This window comes from Trachypithecus francoisi, unplaced genomic scaffold, assembly GCF_009764315.1.
Source record: "Trachypithecus francoisi isolate TF-2019V2 unplaced genomic scaffold, Tfra_2.0 Lachesis_group7, whole genome shotgun sequence".
Taxonomy (NCBI): Eukaryota; Metazoa; Chordata; class Mammalia; order Primates; family Cercopithecidae; genus Trachypithecus; species Trachypithecus francoisi.
The window spans coordinates 56,457,297-56,477,700 of record NW_022681472.1 but is presented as its reverse complement, the minus strand read 5'-3'; the positions used below and the strand labels follow the sequence as shown (position 1 = coordinate 56,477,700).

Below are 20,404 nucleotides of genomic sequence, written 5' to 3'. Positions count from 1 at the left end.
CCTCAGAGATGTCCACATCCTAATCCTAATCCCCAGAATCTATGAATATGTTGCTTTGCATGGTAAAAAGGGCTTTGCAAATGTGATTAAGTGAAAGATCCTGAGATGGGGAGATTATTCTGGATTATCCAAGTGTGCCCAGTATAATCACAAGGGTCCTTATAAGGAGGCAGGAGAATCATAGAGGAAATGCAAGGACAGAAGCAGAAGTCAGAGGGGAGAAAAGATGCTACACTGCTAGCTTCGAGGATGGAAAAAGGAGCCATGAGCCAGGAGATGTAGGTGGCTTCTAGGAGCTGGAGAAGGCATGGCAACCAACTCTCCAGAGAATCTCCAGAAGGAAAGCAGTTCCCGCACTTTGATTTTAGCTCACTGAAACTGATATTGGACTTCTGACCTCTTAAACTGTAAGATAATTCTTGTTTTAAATTATTAAATTTAGGAGAATTTGTTACAGTGACAATAGGAAGCCAATATACAGCCCTCCCTTGTTCAGGCCCCTTCCAAGACCCTGGGAAGCAGTCTGGAAATGTGTTGACATGATTATATGTTTTTGTAAAGCTTGCAAAATTAAAATACTTTACCTACAATTGATTAAGATTTCTCTCTTTCCACTCAGACTTCCTGAGTATTCTTCTACTGGCTAACATTGGAGTGACTAGAGGCATTTTTGGGATCCAGTTAAGCAGAAATGCAGCTGGGGGTACTTCGGTTTGCATTTAATGGGACATGTTCATGTGATTCATCGTCACTTCCATGCAGCATTAAGTTATTGCTGGAGTGTAGCAATGGCTTCTATGAACGCTCCTGTATTAGTCCATTCTCACACTGCTATGAAGAAATACCTAAGACTGAGTAATTTATAAGAAAAGAGATGTAATTGACTCACAGTTGAATCACAGTTCTGTATGGCTGGGGCAGCCTTAGGAAACTTACAATCATGGCAGAAGGCATTTCTTGACAGGCTGGTAGGAGACAGAATGAGTGCTGAGCAAAAGGAGAAGCCCCTTATAAAACCATCAGATCTCATGAGAACTCACTCGCTCTCATGAGAATAGCATAGGGGAAACTGCCTCCATGATTCAATTATCTCCACCTGGTCCTGCCCTTGACCTATGGGTATTATTATAATTCAAGATGAGATTTTGGGCAGGGACACAGCCAAACCATATCAGCTCCCAACAGCCACTGTGTCAAAGTGCCCAGGTGTGGTAACATGAAGGAGTCATAGAATATGTGCAGCATGCAGTTCACTTCTTTAATCCCATCAGAGAAAAAGCTGTCTTCACCATCCCTAAATTTTTTCATATCAATCAAAAGCAGTAATTCATGAAGAGGAAGAGATAAATTTGAATAGAAGTAAAAGGAGAGGGTCTTAGATTGTTGGATGAGTCAACTAATGAAGAGTAAATCTTACGAATACATTGGGAAAAGCTTTAATTTCCTTGCTAATTTGGCATAATTTGTAGGCATCAGTGGAGGTATTACAAACTCAATACATGACCACAAGGAGGACATCAATAACGAACTGATTAATAAATATCAATTTAACAAGTAATATTGCTGATTAGTCATAGCACAATAAAATGTGAAATGCCCTGAGATCTTAAAACTTTTTTTTTTTTTTTTTTTTTGAGATGGAGTCTTGTTCTGTTACCCAGGCTGGAGTGCAGTGGTGAGATCTCGGCTCATTGTGAGCCTTTTGGTATTCAAGGATTCTTGTGCCTCAGCCTCCTGAGTAGCTGGGATTACAGGTGTGCAACACCATGCCTGGCTAATTTTTGTATTTTTAGTAGAACCGGGGTTTCACCATGTTGGCCAGGCTGGTCTCGAACTCCTGACCTCAAATGATCTGCCCACCCCAGCATCCCAAAGTGCTGGGATTACAGGTGTGAGCCACTGTGCATGGCCAGATCTTATAATTCTTACATGAAAGAAATTTAATCGTGATTTCCTCAAATATGACAATAGTCCTAAACCTTTACATGACATTTTCAAGAACAAATTATTGGACGGGGTAGATGGTCCTTGAATGAATGAACCATGAGATGCCCTAGAGCAGGTGTGTCCAATCTTTTGGCTTCCCTGGGCCACATTGGAAGAAGAATTGTCTTGGGCCACACATAAAATACACTAACACCAGCAATTGTTGATGAGCTAAAAAAAATTGCAAAAAAAAAACCTTCATAATGTTTTAAGAAAGGTTACGAATTTGTGTTGGGCTGCATTCTAAACTGTCTTGGCTGCATGCAGCCTGCAGGTGTGGGCCATGGGTTGGACAAGTTTGCCATAGAGTGTGGCTTGGTTGGATGAGGGTGTTAGAAATCAGAGGACGGTCACTGTGCAGTGGGAGTTGTCTTGGCTGTAGGACTGGAGATGGTAAACTGAAAAAAAGAAAAAACTAGTTTTGCGTGAAAGAATGTTTCCAGCATATGAATGTCCCACCATGCTTTTAGTTAGTCTTAATTGTACATGTTGCAATAAACCAAGGAACCCTACAAAGTAGGATGGAAGGATTAAAACCGAATCGCTTGAACTCAGAAGACGGAGTTTGGAGTATGCAGTGAGCCGTGGTTACGCAACTGCACTTCAGCCTGAGCGACAGAGTGAGACTCCGTCTAAAAAAAAAAAAAAATTCAAACTGCTTTTGAAATAAATTAAAATGCAGGGTTATATTTTAGAAATAGCGCAGCCAATCACTAGTGGCTATTCCTGATATGTCAATTTGGGGTCTATAGAAGACCTGCCTAGCGGCCAGCAACTATTAATTGATGCTTACTTATAGCACCTAATGAAACTGCCCTTGCCTTTGAAGCCCCCATTTAGCTAAGGGGATTGGATGTGAATTTAGAATAGGACGTGAAAAGTGCAAAATGTTCCCGGACTCAGATCGGATAAACCTCTTCTAGGCTGTCTTTCTCTTCTGAAGCCACAGTTTTGACGCTTTCCCTAATTCAGAGCAAACTTTCCCGGAGTCTCTGACTCAGAGCAGCCCGAGCCAACGTGAGGACAGCCCACCTGCAGGGGGCGCGCCGGGGGCTGCAGCGCGAGACCGCTCTGGCCCAGCTGGGACTCCGACTGCCCCCGTCTGGCCCCTCCCCTCCGCCCGTCACCACCGCTGGGAAGCTGCTGCTGTTGCCGCTGCTCGTTGGAGTCGCAGGTAACTGGCCCGGGGCCCATGGGCAGAGCCTAGGCGAGAGCCACTTGCCTCTTGCACCGTCCCTGTAGCACTGGAGGTCCAGTAGGCCTGGCTGAGGGGGGGCGAGGGTGCCCCGGCTTCCCGCACCTTCCGCGGCGACTGGAGGGAGCCGGGCCGAGGAAGCGACCGCGGGTCCGTGATGGGTTCTTCGCGGTCTGTGTGTTCAAGAGGGCCGGGAGGAGGCCTGCGAGGGTTCTCGTTTGCGCTTGCGGGTTAGGGCTGTGGTACGGGGAACGCCTCGGCGGCGAGGGCATTGCTGGCTCGCGGTTAATCTGGGAGTGAGCGCGGAAGCCCCGCTGCAAGTCCAGCCGCTCGGCCGGTGCGAGACGGTGCTTTCGCGGCGTGTGCTTGGAGAAGCGCACAGTTCAGGCCCCGGGACAAGCTGTTGGGGTGTGAGTGAGCTCTCCAGAATGGCACATTTAACACGGGGTGCCCGTGTTAAAAGGCAGGATTTGCACACCTTCCACTTAGGGCTCGGGTAATCGCAAACGTCCATTCTGAATTGGCGTGCAATGCTAAAAAGCAGATCGTTCTCTCTCAGGTTTTCCCAAAAGTACCTCAAGAAAAAAAATCTGTTTTTTAAAACGTTCCACGGTATTCGGAATTGGCTACAGAACGTAATAAAGTAAAAATACGCCATTGAATATTAACACTTCTCAATCTTTAAAAAATGACGGTGGTATTTAGGAGCCTCTTAAAGAGCTGTAATGTGAGTGGTGTGGGGATTGTTTTTATGCTCTAGTAATAGATATTTTCAGTGCTTATTTTATGTCAGACACGGTGCCATTGCTTTAAATACCTAGTACCTTTAATCCTTGAAGCAACCCTATCAGGTACCATTTCCATTATACAGATAAGGAAACTGAGGCACCGAGAGTCTGACTTGTCCAAGGTCAGACAGCTAGCAAAGGCTGAGCGAGATTTGGTCTCATCTTCCTTACCTCAGTATCCCTGCGTCTGTTATCTAGCCAAACATGTAGTGCTAAGAGTTTTATCAATTAGATCTGTAGCCTGAACAGTTTTCTCTCAGGCTTAGTTTTCATGGCTATATGCAGGAGTCCTATATGAACTCCTTTTTAGTTTAAAAGGAGTTTAATAAGAAAAATGTTAGCTCATTAAGGACTATAGTGATAATAAAGTTAAACTTGGACTGGGGTTCTCACTGTGCCAGTACAATTTGATTTGAAATCGAGATGAATTTGTTTGGTTGTTAACACACTTTATTACATTTCTTCATTATTTATGTTTCCATACCATTTTTAATGAGTTCACTTTGCCTTTGCAATATTATGATAGCAGTACCAAAGGGAAATCAAATATTTTTTGATGATAGTAAGTTAATATTTTACAGAATACAGGAAAGGCATTGGAGAGAGGCTGTGAAGTGATAAGGAATTTTTGGCATGTTATTTAGAGTAAATTGTGTTACTATGGAAAACAAGGGATTCTCACAGTTCTTTGTCAAAAGGGAAATTGTATTTCCCATTGTGGAAAGAAGTTGGGCTTTATAGTCCCAAACTTCTTAGCCTTACGTATTATAGATTTAAGAATTTGCATATTCGGCATCCATATAGCAAGCATATATTGAGTGCCTTCTATGGCCAGGCTCTGTTCTAAGCACTTGGGATGTGAGAGTGAACAAATGAAGTCCTTGTCTTCCAGAAGCTAACATGTCACTGGGGGAAGGTGGGGTTGGGGACAATAAACAGAATTTGTGAAAGTTAATGTATCTGCAGTCAGATGGTAACAGTTACTAAGAAGAAAAATAAAGTAGCAAAGGGGGGATAGGAAGCACCAAGGAAGGAACAGGTGCAGTTTTAAAATAAGGACCGGTGCCATGGAAAAGACTCAAGCAAAACTGAAGGCATCGGGGACCACCGTGCAGCTGTCTAGGGAAAGAGCATACCAAGCAAGGGCAAAAGCCCAGAACCCGTCAGTCTCGTTGGAGGAACAGCAAGGGGGCCAGTAGATTTGAGCACCCGAAGGGAAGGAGGGTGAGACAAGGTCAGAGAGCTAATGGGCCCAGGTAAGGACTTTTGCTTTTACTTTGAGTGAGAAGGGAGGTGGTTGGAGGGTTTTGAGCAGAGTAGTGAGAGGATTTTTAAAGGATCATTCTGGCTGCTGTGTTCAGAGTTGACTGTAAGGGCAAAGATGGAAGCAGGGCAACCTGTTAGGTTGATGCAGTAATGGAAGCCAGAGAGAATGGTGGCTTAGACCAGGTGGGTAGTAAGAAAGGCAGTAAGAAGCCGTCGTATTCTGAATATTGCTGATAGGATTTGCTTATGGTTTGGATGTGCTTATGAGAGAAAGGGTGAAGCATGACTCAGTGGCTTTTGGCCTGAGCTATTGGAAGGCTTTAGTTACAGTGTACTGAGATGGAGAAGACTGAGTGTGAAGGTAGGTGGAGCCAGTTTTAGTCAGGTTTGAGATGCCTGTTCAAGTGGGGTTATAGAGACGGGAGTTGAAGAGAAAGGTCCAACTGGAAATAGAGGTTTGGGAGTCACTAATGCAAGCTTGTGCAACCCAAATTTGTAAACTTTCTTAAAGCATTATGAGATGGTTTGCATTTTTTTTTTAAGCTCATCGGCTATCGTTATGTGTGTGGCCCAAGACAGTTGTTCTTCCACTGTGGCCCAGGAAAGCCAAAAGATAGGCCACCCCTGCATGGAAGGGTGGTATTTAAAGCCATGAGCCTATGAGATCTAGTGTAAGGAAATGGCAGTTGAGCCCTAGGGCTTTCCACTTTCAGATATTGGAGAGATGAATAATTACAAAGGAGACTACAGAGGAGAGGCTTTTGAAGGTAGGAGGGAAAGGGGCCTAGTATGGAGTACTGAAGGCCAAGTAAAGAGTATTTCAGGGAGAAAGTGGCTAACTGTGTCACCTCCTGCTGATTGACAAGTCAAGTAAGATGAAGACTAGGAGATGACCATTGGATATAGTAATAGGAAGGTCCTTGGTAACCTTGCAAGAGCATTTTCGGGAGAATAGTGAGGAAGAAAACCTGATTGGTGTGGTTTCAGCAGACAACAGGAGGAAAGGAATTGGAGACTGCAGTATGGGCAGCTCTTTGGAAGAGGTTAGCTGTAAATTTTTCATATGTCGGTTATTTGAAAGCACTGTAGTCATTCCCATAATAAATTTTTATTTCTAACTTAAGCTACTGATTAATACCTACTGCACTTGAATTGTTTTATCAATGACTGGTGGAAATAAAATAGCTATCCTACTGCTAATCATAATAATAATGTATACTTAACTTTCTAAACCAATAAAGCTTGTCCTTTTTACGTGGTACATTTCAGAGCCCATAAAAATGCTTGGGGGAGCTGGGCGCAGTGGCTCATACCTGTAATCGCAGCACTTTGGGAGGCTGACATGGGAGGATCTCAGGAGTTCGAGACCAGCCTGGACAACATAGGGAGAGCTCATCTCTACAAAAAATTTAAAAATTAATTGGGCGTGGTAGCACACAGCTGTGGTCCCAGCTGCTTGGGAGGCTGAGGTGGAAGCATCTCATGGGCCTGGGAGATTGAGGCTTCAGTGAGCCATGACTGAGCCACTGCTTAGTTTCAAAAGGTAGTAAGTGTATAAAAAGAATGCAGTTTTTACCTTAAGACATGAGTTCAGGTTCTTGTTTCTGCCCCAGCAAGTTAATGTCCAAACCCAAATACAAAATAATCAAGGTATGCAGTAAAATACCAGATTTACACCATCCTGAGTGGACACATGTGCCTTTTCCATAGCAAATACAGCCATCTGTTGCATTGTAGATGTAAAATGATTAAAATATTTCAAAGTTTAGGGTTATAGCTACTGATTTTTTAAATCCAATAATTTAATCTAAAAGGTGACAGGTCCTTTATACATTGAAATCTTTTTTTCTTTTTAGCTGAGGGAAATATTAAGTTGGTACCTTTTGTTTTCTTCTTTTTTCTCCAGGAATTTTTCATTGGTTGGCTTTCCTTTCTTGTTCTCATTGCTGTTATCTCACACATCCTTTCTAACTTTTTTGTTTTGCATAGCTTCTTAAGTTAGGCCCTTCCATCACTGATTTCCTTACTGCTTGCAATTTGGATTTTAAATTTCTGTTGTGTTTTTATTTAACTTAGTCTTTTTTTAAAGTCCCAATCTTCTCCAATACTGTTTTTCCCTCTACCCTGAGTTCTTAATTTTTTGTATGTCCCTGAGAGCACAGAATTTTTCTGGATTTTTTTCATTTTCTTATGGTAAATAATTCTCAGTGGTGTGCTTTTCTTCATGTAGATCTAATGCACCTCTTTGCTTCTGGTGTAGAATTTTTTCACTGACTCCATGTTGACTTTCTTTTGTTTGTTTTTTTTTATCCTTTAAAAATGAAAGAACTTTTGAGACTATAATTTTAAATTTGTCATACTAGTACCATTCTACTAAAGATTTTCTCTAGATTTCCTATACGGAAAATAGAGAATTGGGTTTTGTCTAGGCATTCTATAAAAAACACTATTGTGATGTTTGTAAAAGATTTCTATTTAAAATAACTTTCAGTATTATTAAAACTTAAGTCTATGGTTATGTCTTTGTGATAAGTACTTTTTTTTTTGGAGATGGAGTCTCACTCTGTCACCCAAGTTGGAATGCAGTGGCACAATCTTGGCTCACTGCATCAAACGATTCTTCTGCCTCAGCCTCCTGAGTAGCTGGGACCACAGGCACACACCACCACACCCAGCTAATTTTTGTATTTTTAGTAGAGATGAGGTTTCACCATGTTGGCCAGGCTGGTCTCTAACTCCTGACCTCAGGTGATCCACCTCAGCCTCTCAAAGTGCTGGGATTATAGGCATGAGCCACTGTGCCTGGCTAAGTCCTTTTTTTTTTCCTTGTATTTTTTTTTGAGACAGGGTTTTGCTCTGTTGCCCAGGCTGGAGTGCAGTGGCACAATCATGGCTGAATGCACCACCCTCCACCTCCTGGGCTCGAGTGACCTCCTGCCTTAGCCTGGAGTACCTGGGACGACAGGCACACACCACCATGCAAGGTTTATTTTTAAATTTTTTTGTAGAGATGGGGTTTCACACTATGTTGCCCAGGCTGGTCTGGAATTCTTAGGCTCAAGTGATCCTCTTGCTCCAGTTTTCCAAAAGTGCTGGGACTACAGGTGTGAGTCACTGCACCCAGCCAAGTACTTTTAAAAATTAAACTGGTAAACAGACATTAGAATTACTAATGTAAACTTTATATCTAAAACCAAAATCAGTTACAAAGGATCATTATTTTCCAAAGTAGATACTTTTCTTTAGTGCTGTTGAGTTTTTCTGAAGCTTATCTTTGTTCACAAGGATTGTTAGCACTTCCACCAAATCAGTGTTTAGATACCTTAAATAACTGAATGTCTGACTTGCCAGTACATTATTAGAGAAACAATTCCAAGACCCAAACATGCTGAATAAACAAGAGATATACACCAATTTGATTTTAAAATGGACAGCTTTCCTGTCTCTAGCTCTCTCTTATGTTGCCTTAAACACACATATGCCAAAGAAATCATATACAGATACTTGCATGCATTTAATAAACTATCTAGTAAGTGGTACTTTTAATAAATTTCTGAATACAATCAATTAAAAGATTTGTGCACAATATTATTTAGTATGGTACCAAGTAAATCAGAAACAAATGCAAGAGCACAAATGGTTTATTTAGCTACCTTTCCATATTGGGTCTTTATGACATTCAATACCCTCTATATTTTAATTTTTAAACTAAACATGTGAAAAACTAGCTAAATAACCTATATTTTCTTTTATTACATTATGATGCCTTTTTTTGGTTCGCTTAAGTTTTTTTGTTTTTTGTTTGTTTGTTTTTGAGATGGAATTTTGCTCTGTCTACAGGCTGGAGTGCAGTGGTGCAACCTCAGCTCACTGTAGCCTCTGCCTCCTGGGTTGAAGCAATTCTCCTGTCTCAGCCTCCCAAGTAGCTGTGACTACAGGCACATGCCATCACACCCAGCTAATTTTTGTATTTTTAGTGGAGACGGGGTTTGACTATATTGGCCAGGCTGGTCTCAAACTCCTGACCTCAAGTGATCTGCTGGGGCCTCCCAAAGTGCTAAGATTACAGGCATGAGCCACCGAGCCCAACCTGCCTAAGTTTAATTGAAAAAACAAAAATGTTCTGAGTGTGACTTTGTTGAAACAACTTATATAGGCATTTAAACTTTGGTGGCAGTTTTAGTCCTACTATCAGTCATCTTTTTTCCATTAGCCCAGCAGTGCTACTACTTTAATTTAAATCTGCCCTTCTGCCCTCTCCTCAGTCTTTTGGCTGTATTTTGCCCATTGACTGTTAATGCTGATCTTTTTTTTAAACACAACAGAAACTGTGGATTGCTTATAAAAGAGTCTTCTCACAATAGGCTTATTTTTATTTCACTTGTTTGTTCAGAATGTCCTTTCAGCATGTTCTTCAGGTTATCTCCTTGGTTACTTCCTAGAATTTACCAAGTTCTCAGTCAGTGTTCAATCTCCTGTGCTGAACATGAGATTTCTTAGTCCTTAATTCAACTCCTTCTCGAAGGGAGTTAAATATCAGTGTACTTCACCCTTCCTTTGACCTTTATCTTTTGCTGAAACATGTACCACAAACAATATTTTTTTCCTTTTTTAGGAAGCAATGACAGAAGCATATAAGAGTGGAAATCAAATAGTAATGACCACTTCAGATTCTGTGTCGTTTAGATATTTTGTTCTAAGTAACAGAAAACCTAATTTAAACTGTCTTAAAAAGATCCTTTATTGATACCCATAATATGAAAAGCCCAAGGCTTGGCCCTGTTTATCTGTTCTGCCTCACTCTGTATACTTGCTGTCTATGAAATATATATCAAAATGACAAAAGCAGTTTTAGATATCATTTACACACCATATTTTTAGAAAAATAAAGTGAATGTATTTCTCTGGCATTCCAAGCAAAGAGTTTTTATTGGACTGGTCACTTGCTCACCTTTAAATAAACCACAATAGCTGGGGGAATGTGATCTGTTACATGGCTTTAGGTAATGAAGACTGACCCCTCCAAAGCACATGAGCAGTGAAGAGTAGTAGAGCTGGGTACCAGTGGAACAGGCGGGAATGGAGTCTAGGTAGGCAGTGCACATCTGAGGAAATTAAAAACACATAGTTGATTTTCAGTCAAAATAATATATTAAATTCATGTTTGGGCACCTGGCAATAACTGATGAGAGAGAGAAAAAAAAAAAGCACTAAAGTATAGTCAGAATAGTAAATAGGTTAACCATCTCTATAGAGTACAAGCACAAAGTAATGAGTGAGGCTGTAGCTGTTTTGGAATTGGCCAAAATAGAAATCATCCAATATCTGATCTCAGACCAAAAGGAATTGAATTAGAATTTGATAACAGAAAGATAGCTGGAAAATCACTGAATACTTAGAAATTAAATAACACATTGCTAAATAACATAAGTCAATGAAGAAATCTCTAGAGAAATTAATACATATTTTGAACTAAATGAAAGTGAAAACATAGCCTGACATTTGTGGGATACAGCAAAAGCAGTGCTTAGAGGAAAATTTATAGCATTGAATGTATATATTGGAAACGAAGAAACATCCAAAATCAACCATCTAAAGCTTCCACCTTATGAAACTAGAAAAAGAAGAGCAAATTAAACCCAAAGTAAGCAGAAGAAAAGAAATAAGAATTAGAGCATAAATTAATAAAACTGAAAATAGAAATCAATAGAGAAAATCAGGGAAACCAAAAGTTGGTTCTTTGAAAAGATCAGTAAAATAAGCCTACAGCCACACTAAGAAAAGAGAGGACATATATTACTAATATCAGAAATGAGAGAGGACATCACTAGAGATCCCATGGACATTAAAAGGATAATAAAGGAATACTATGAACAACTCTCTGCCCACAAATTTGATAACCTAGATGAAATTCACCAATTATTTGAAAAGCACAAGCTACCAAAATTCACACAAAAAGAAATAAACCATCAGAATAGGCTTATATTCATTCATTAGAGAAATTTAATAAAAAATCCATAACCTCCTAAAATAGGATCAGGCCCAGGTGGGTTCACTGGTGAATTCTACCACACATGTAAGGAAGAAGTTATACCAACTCCCTACAACCTCTTTCAGAGGATAGAAGCAGAGGCAATACTTCTTAACTCATTCAGTGAGGCCAACATTCTCCTAATACCAAAACCAAAGACATTACAGGAAAATAAAACTATAGACTAATATTTCTCATGAACAAAGATGCAAAAATCCTCAACAAAGTATTAGCAAATCAGATCTAACAATGTACAAAAATACTTAGCATCCTCACCAAGTGGAATTTATCCCAGATATGCCAGGCTGCTTCAACATTTGAAAATCAGTTAATGTAATTCATCACATTCATTAGGCTAAAGAAGAAAAATCACATGATACTATAAGTAGGTGTAAGAAAAGCATTTAATAAAATCTAAAACCTGTTTATGATTACGAAAAAACTCTCAGTAAACTACAAATAAAGGAGAACTTCCTTAACCCAATTAAAAAAAGATCTTCAAAAACCCTACAGCTAACATACCTAATGGTGAGAAACTTGGAGGTTTCTCACTGAGATGAGGAACAAAGCAAGGATGTTCCTTTTCACCACTGCTTTTCAATGTCATATTGGAAGTCCTAGCTAATGCAGTAAGAAAAGAAAAGAAAAAATTACACAGGCCGGGCGCAGTGGCTCATGCCTGTAATCCCAGCTACTTGGGATTCTGAGGCAGGAGAATCGCTTGAGCCCAGGAAGCAGAGGTTGCAGTGAGCCGAGATTGCACCACTAAACTCCAGCCAGGGTGACAGCATGAGACTCCATCTCAAAACATAAAGTAAAATAAATAAAAGTTATACAGATTGGGAATAAAGAATTAAAACTACCTTTATTTGCAGGTGACATGATCATCTATGTAGAAAATCTGAATAAACTGACAAAAACCCTCCTGGAACTAATAAACAATTATAGCAAAAATGCAGGATACAAAGGTAATAGGCAAAAATTAATTGCTTTCCTATATAACAGCAATGAACAAGTGGAATTTGTAATTAAAAACACAGTACTGTTTACATTAGCACCCTCCAAAAGCAATCTAACAAAATATGCATTAGACTATAGGAGGAAAACTACAAAACTGATTAAATAAATCAAAAAAGAACTAAACTAATGGAGAGATATTCCAGGCTTGTGTATAGAAAGACTCAGTATTGTCAAGATGTCACTTTTTCCTAATCAATCCCAGTCAAAATCCTAGCAAGTTGTTTTGTGGATATTGACAAACTGATTATAAAGGTTATGTGGAAAGGCAAAAGACCCAGAATAACTAACACAAGATTGGAAGAGAGCAAAGTTGGAAGACTGACACTCCCCACCTTCAGGATTTACTGTGAAGCTATGGTAATGGAACCAAATAGAAAGCCTAGAAATAGACCTGCATAAATATAGTCAGCTGATCTTTGACAAAAAAGCAAAGGATACAATGGAGAAAAATAGTTTTTCAATAAATGATGCTGGAACAACTGGACATTTACATGCAAAAAAATTTGATCTCGACACAGACTTTACACCCATCGTAAAAATTAACTGAAAATGGATCACAGACCTAAATGTAAAACAGAACTGTAAAACTCCTAGAAGATAACATAGGAGAAAATCCAGATGACCTTGCGTTTGGTGATGACCTTTTAGATACGACACCAAAGGCATGATTTCTTTCACGATTAGGGTTCACTCAGTGTTACATTTTCTGTGTATTTGGACAAATTTATAATGACATGTATCCATATTATAGTATCATACAGATTAGGTTCACTGCCCTAAAAATCGTCTATGCCCTGCCTGTTCTTTTCTCCCTCCTTTCTAACCCCAAACCATGGATATTTTTGCTGTCTCTTTAATTTTATCCTTCCCAGAGTGTCACTTAATTGAAATTGTACAGTATGAAAGAATTGATAGTTGGACTACATTAAAATTAAAATTCTCTGCTCTGCAGAGATACCATTAAGAGAATAAAAATAAAAGGCACAGATGGGGAGAAATGTTTTCTTTTCTTTCTTTTTTTTTTTTTTTTGAGACGGAGTCTCACTCTGTCACCCAGGCTGGAGTGCAGTGGTGCGATCTTGGCTCACTGCAACCTCCTCTCCTGCCTCAGCCTCCTGAGTTCCTGGAATTACAGATGTGCACCACCATGCCTGGCTAATTTTTGTATTTTTAGTAGAGACGGGTTTTCACCATGTTGGCCAGGCTGGTCTCGAACTCCTGACCTCAGGTGATCCGCGCACCTCGGCCTCCCAAAGTGCTGGGATTACAGGTGTGAGCCACCGCACCCAGCCCAAAATGTTTTCAAAAGACATATATGATAAAGGCTGTTATCCAAAATACACAAAGAACTCTTAAAACTCAACAAAAAGAAAGGTGGGTATGGGCGCTGGCTGGGGTTGCTCAGTGCTCACCATCCTCTTCTCAAAGCCATTCTCTGAGACACCATGGTGAAGGTGAAGGCCAGAGTAAATAGATTTGGCCATATTGAGCACCTGGTCACCAGGGCTGCTTTTAACTCTAGTAAAGTGGATATTGTTGCCATCAATGACCCTTCATTGACCTCAGCTACATGGTCAACATCTTCCAGTATTTCTACCCATGGCAAATCCCACTGCACGGTCAAGGCTGAGAATGGGAAGCTTGTCATTAATGGAAATCCCATCACCATCTTCCAGGAGCAAGATCCCATCAAAATCAGATGGGATGATGCTGACGCTGAGTACGCTGTGGAGTCCACTGGCATCTTCACGACCATGGAGAATCTAGGCTGGGGCTTACGTAACAGAGGGGAGCCAAAAGGGTCATTGCCCCCTCTGCTGATGCCCCCCTGTTCATAATGGGCATGATCCATGAGAAGTATGAAAACAGCCTCAAGATCATCAGCAATGCCTCCTGTACTACCAACTGCTTAATCCCACTGACCAAGCCCATCCATGACAACTCTGGCATTGTGGAAGGACTCGTGACCCAGAAGACTGGGTGGCCTCTGTGGGATACTGTGGCTTGATGTCTGTGGGGCTCTCCAGAACATCGTCCCTGCATCTACTGGTGCTGCCAAGACTGTAGGCAAGGCCATCCCCGAGCTGAACAGGAAGCTCACTGACATGGCCTTCCGTGTCCCTTCTGCAAATGTGTTGTGGACCTGACCTGCCATCTGGAGAAACCTGCCAAATATGACATCAAAGAGGTGGTGAAGCAGGCATCGGAGGGCCCCTCAAGGGCATCCTGGGCTACGGTGAACACCAGGTTGTTTCTTCTGACTTTAACAGTGACACCCACTCTTCCACTTTCAGTGCTGGGGCTGGCATTGCCCTCAGTGACCACTTTGTCAAGATCATTTCCTCATACAAAAATGAATTTGGCTACAGCAACAGGGTGGTGGCCCATATGGCCTCCAAGGAGTAAGACTCCTTGACAGCCAGCCCCAGTGAGAGCACAAGAGGAAGAGAGAGACCTTCAGCTTCTGGGGAGTCCCTGTCAGGCTCAGTACCCCACCACACTTGGAATCTCCCCTCCTCACAATTTCCATGCAGACCCCACAAAGAGCTCTACCTTGTCGTGTACCATCAATGAAGTCCCCTGTACTCAAAAAAAAAAAAAAAAAGAAAGAAAATGAACAACCTGATTTTTAAAATAAGCCAAAGATCTTAATGGACACCTCATCACAGAAGATAGACACATGGCAAATAAACATATGAAAAAGATGCTCCACGTCATATGTCATCAGGGAAATGCAAAATAAAACAATGAGATCCCACTACACACTTACTAAAATGGCTAAAATCTAGAATGCTGACACCACCACCAAATGCTGGTGAGAATGTGGATTAACAGGAACTCTTATTCATTGCTAGTGGGAATGCAAAATGGTACAGCCACTTTGGGAGACAATTTGGTGGTTTTTTTAAAAAAAACTAAACATGCTCTTACCATCCAGCAATCACATTCCTTGGTGTTTACCCAAAGGAGTGAAAACCTGTCCACACAAAAACCTGCATGTGGATGTTCACATCAGCCTTATTCATAATTGCCAGAACATGGAAGCAACCAAGATGTCTTTCAGTAGGTGAACAATAAACTGTAATACATACAAAGAATAGTATATTATGCAGTCCTAAAGAGAAGCTATGAAGCCGTGAAAAGATACAGGAAACTTAACACATATTATGAGAGAAAGAAGCCAATCTGAAACAGCTACATACTGTATGATTTCCATTATATGACATTCTGGAAAAGGCAAAATGATAGAGACAATAAAAATATCAGGGGTTGGGTAAAGGGAGGGATGCATAGGCAGAGCCCAGAAGATTTTTAGGGCAGTGAACCTAATCTGCGTGATACTGTAATGATGAATACATGTCGTTACTCATTTGTCTAAACCCATAGAATGTGTAACACCAAGAGTGAACCCTAATGTAAACTATGGACTCTGGGTGATAATGATGTGTTAATGTAGGATCATCAGTCATAACAGATGTACCCTCTGGTGGTGGCAGGGTGGGGGATATGGGAAATCTGCTCAGTGTTGCTGTGAACCCAAAACTGGTCTAAAAAATAAAGACCATTTTAAAAAAGATAAATAATAAAATATGCTGACAGCTCAGTTGTGATACTAGTAATCCAGTTTTTTTTTTTTTTTTTTTTTTTTTTGCAGAATTGTGCTTTTGAAGAAATCAGAATGTTATTCTCAATTTTTTGGTGATTATTTAAATTTTCCCCATTTTTATATGGTTTCTTTTAAAATGTTTCACTTTATTCTTTTCCTAATTTATATTAGAATGGCAATATATGTTTAACACTTGTAGTTTTATACATTTATGGGTTTTTAATGTTCTGAAATGTTGTTTTTTACTTCAAATGTGTTGAATATTTAACTTGTTAAAACATTCCAGGCTGGGCACAGTGGCTCACACCTGTAGTCCTAGCATTTTGGGAGGTTAAGGCAGGAGGATCACTTGAGCCCAGGAGTTTGAGGCCAGCCTGGGCAGCATAGTGAGACACTATCTGTTTAAAAAAAAAAAATCTGAATAAAAAAAAAAACCAGCATTAATGCTAGTGTTCCATATTATGTAAAATAAGTGTGAAATACACAAACTATTGTTTTGCTTTCATATTGCTATTGCATTTCTTTCTTTTTTTTTTCATTTCTGAGTAGATCTTTAAAATTTGTTTTTAATTTTAAAAAATTTCTTATTTCTAAAAATTTTTGTGGATACATAAATAGGTGTATATCATATTGCATTTCTATCTAATATGTACCTGCTTATGGGAAGAGTCAACAAATGTTTATTATTTCTAAATACTCCTATTTCTCGTACATTAAAAGATGTTCAAGAAGTAGTCATGTGAACATGATTTCTTTTTAAATGTGATACCAATTTTATTGGTACCCCGTTTTTGTCATACATTTTTAGTTTAGTTATATTTTTTGGGTATCTTCAGTGAATGCCTTCATTTTCTTTTCTTTTTTTTTTTTTGAGACGGAGTCTCGCTCTGTCACCCAGGCTGGAGTGCAGTAGCGTGATCTCAGCTCACTGCAAGCTCCGCCCTCCCGGGTTCACGCCATCCTCCTGCCTCAGCCTCCCGAGAAGCTGGGACTACAGGCGCCCGCCACCATACCCGGCTAATTTTTTGTATTTTTAGTAGAGACGGGGTTTCACCATGTTAGCCAGGGTGGTCTCGATCTCCTGACCTCGTGATCCACCTGCCCAGCCTCCCAAAGTGCTGGGATTACAGACGTGAGCCACTGTGCCCTGCCAATTCCTTCATTTTCATTGTCATTATATAAGCATTTATATTGACTTCCAGAGTCCACTGAAAGACTTGTTTGAATGCATATTTTGTGTTTGGACCATACATTCACTTAACAGAGAAGATACAGGTTGAGCACTTAGTGTGTAATAGGTAATGTGAACTACTGTGGATAGTGCGGAACAAGACAAACTCATGCGCTCAAAGTTTACTTTCAAACTGGGGAGATGTGTACATCATGATTAAGCACATAAATAAGAAAATTATAGATTGTGGCCGGGCGCGGTGGCTCAAGCCTGTAATCCCAGCACTTTGGGAGGCCGAGACGGGCGGATCACGAGGTCAGGAGATCGAGACCATCCTGGCTAATATGGTGAAACCCTGTCTCTACTTAAAAATACAAAAAACTAGCCGGGCGACGAGGCGGGCGCCTGTAGTCCCAGCTACTCGGGAGGCTGAGGCAGGAGAATGGCGTAAACCCGGGAGGCGGAGCTTGCAGTGAGCTGAGATCCGGCCACTGCACTCCAGCCTGGGTGGCAAAGCAAGACTCCGTCTCAAAAAAAAAAAAAAAAAAAGAAAAGAAAATTATAGATTGTAATGAGAACACGAACAAATTCAAAGTAAGCAGGGTAATGTGAGAAGTAACGTGGGGAGAAATAGGTGACATTTGAGCTGAGACCTGAATGATTCTCCATCCAGGGGAAGTACATTCCAGCAGAAAGAAAAGTAAGTGCACCCATTAGGCAGGAGGGAGCTTCAGGGAATGTAAAGGAGGCAAGTCATGGTTAGAGTACAGAAAACAAGAAAGGGGAATGGTTAAAGATGAATTTGGAGAGGTAGGCAGGAACAAAATTATCAGTGCTTTGTAGCCTTATAATTTATCCTTTATTAAAGGATTTTGGCTGTTGCTTTAAATGCATTGGGCTGCCATTGACATATTTCAGGTAAGGAAATGGTTTGTGTTTTTGGAAGATTTTTTTTTCCCCTGTATTGAGAACAGATTGTAGAGAGGCAAAAGTGGAAATGGAGAATAGCTAAGGTAGAAGGCCATGCTTGGGCCGTGGGAGCTACTAAAAGTACTTTTAGCGTGGAAGTGATGTTCACAAAGCATGGGATGAAAAAATGAGTATGGTAGCTTCATGCGATTGACTGGAGTAGGGGGTGACAGAAGAGAGAAAGAGACTGAGAGACTAGTTAGGAAGACATTGGAAAACTTCATGTATAAAATTGTTTGTTAGGGCACAAATTAAGAGTGAAGGCAGTGTCAATAAAATGGAAAAAGAATTTGCAAGACAATGAAAGAACTGACAGGGCTTTGTGTCTGATTCAGTGTCAGGAGAAAAGAAAGCATCAAGGATTTGAAGACAGGGTTTCTAGGGAGGTATTGTTACCATTGGCAGAGAATTTTGGAGCAGTGTCTTTGGAATATATGTATGGAGTACTGGTTTTGTTTTATTTTATTCTATTTTTTGAGACAAGGTCTTACTCTGTTCCCCAGGCTAGAGTGCTGTGGCATGATCACAGCTCACTGCAGCCTCAAGCTCCCAGGCTTAAGCCATTTGAATTAGTCTGTTTTCACACTGCTCTAAATAACTTATAAACAAAAGAAGTTCAATTGACTAACAGTTCCTTATGGCTGGAGAGGCCTGGGGAAACTTAGAATCCCTGAGGAAGGTAAAAGGTAAGCAAGGCACATCTTATATGACAACAGGAGAGAGAGAGAAAATGCCACTTTTAAAACCATCAGATCTCATGAGCACTCCCTCAGTATCATGAAAACAGCATGGGGGAAACCTCCCCCATGATCCAGTCACCTCCCAGCAGGTCCCTCCCTTGACATGTGGGGATTACAATTTGAGGTGAGATTTGGGTGGGGATATAGAGCCAAACCATATTGTTCTGCCCCTGGCCCCTCCCAAATATGTCCTTTTCACATTTCAAACCAATCATGCCTTCCCAATAGTCCCCCAAAGTCTTAGTTCATTCCAGCATTAACCTAAAGTCCAAGTCCAAAGTCTGATCTGAGACAAGGCAAGTCTCTTCCACCTATGAGTCTGTAAAATCAAAAGCAAGTTAGTTACTTCCAAGATACAATGGGGGCACAGGCATTGGGTAGATGCTCCCATTCCAAATGGGAGAAATTGGCCAAAACAAACGGGCCTCAGGCCCTATGCAAGTCTGAAACCCAGCCACGCAGTCATTAAATCTTAAACTCCAAAATCTCTTTTAACTCCATGTCTCACACCCAGGGTACGTTGATGCAAATGGTGTGCTCCCACGACCTTGGGCAGCTTTGCCTCTGTGGCTCTGCAGGGTACAGCCCCTGCGGTGCTTTCATGGGCTGGCATTGAATGCCTGTTGCTTTTCCAGACACACGGTGCAAGCTGTCATTAGATCTACTTTTCTGTGGTCTGGAGGACAGTGGCCCTCTTCTCATAGTTCCACTAGGCAGTGCCCCAGTGGGGACTCTATCCCCACATTTCCCTTCCACACTGCCCTAGCAGAGGTTCTCTATAAGGGTTCTGCCCCTGCAGCAGACTTCCGTCTGGACATCCAGGCATTTCCATATGTCCTCTGAAATCTAGATGGTGGTTCCCAAAGCTCAACTCTTCTGCACACCTGCAGGCCCAACACCACATGGAAGCTGCCAAGGCTTGGGGCCCGCACCCTCAGAAGCAGTGGTCTGAGCTGTAGTCTGGCCCCTTTTAGCCGTGGCTGGAGCTGGAGTAGCCGGGACGCTGGACACCATATTCCGAGACTGCAGAGAGCAGCAGGGGCCTGATCCCAGCCCACAAAACCATTTTTCCCTCCTAGGCCTTCTGGCCTGTGATAGAAGGGGCTGCCATGAAGATCTCTGACATGCCTTGGCGAAATTTTTCCCATTTTCTTGGCTATTAACATTCTGTTCCTTGTTCTTTAGGCAAATTTTTGCAGCATGCTTGAGTTTCTCCCCAGAAAATGGGGTTTTCTTTTCTACCACTCAGGCTGCAAATTTCCAGACTTTTATGCTCTGCTTCCCTTTTAAGCATAAATTCCAATTGCAGATTATCTCTTTGTGAACACATTTGTACACTCAGAAAAATCCAGGCCCCATCTTTAATGCTTTGCTGCTTAGAAATTTCTTCTGCCAGATACCCTAAATCATCTCTCTCAAGTTCAAAGTTCCACAGATCTCTAGGGCGGGGCAAAGTGCCACCGGTCTTTTTATTAAAGCATAGCATGAGTGACCTTTACTCCGGTTCCCAATAAGTTCCTCATCTCTTTCTGAGACCACCTCAGCCTTGATTTCATTGTCCATATCACTATCAGCATTTTGGTTAAAATCATTCAGCAAGTCTCTAGGAAGTTCCAGGCTTTCCCATATCT

The 20,404-nt window shown here is 41.1% G+C and overlaps 1 protein-coding gene and 1 pseudogene across 1 annotated transcript in view; both read left to right on the top strand.

Annotated features, from left to right (window-relative positions):
* The first annotated feature begins 3,087 nt into the window (after positions 1-3,087).
* Positions 3,088-20,404, top strand: part of ANKRD46 (ankyrin repeat domain 46) — a 42,846-nt gene continuing 25,529 nt past the window's right edge. Inside the window, exon 1 of the mRNA XM_033202390.1 lies at positions 3,088-3,160. The gene's annotated coding sequence lies outside the window, so the exon portion shown is untranslated. The remainder of the gene's footprint in view (positions 3,161-20,404) is intronic.
* Positions 13,726-14,900, top strand: LOC117078875 (annotated as a pseudogene).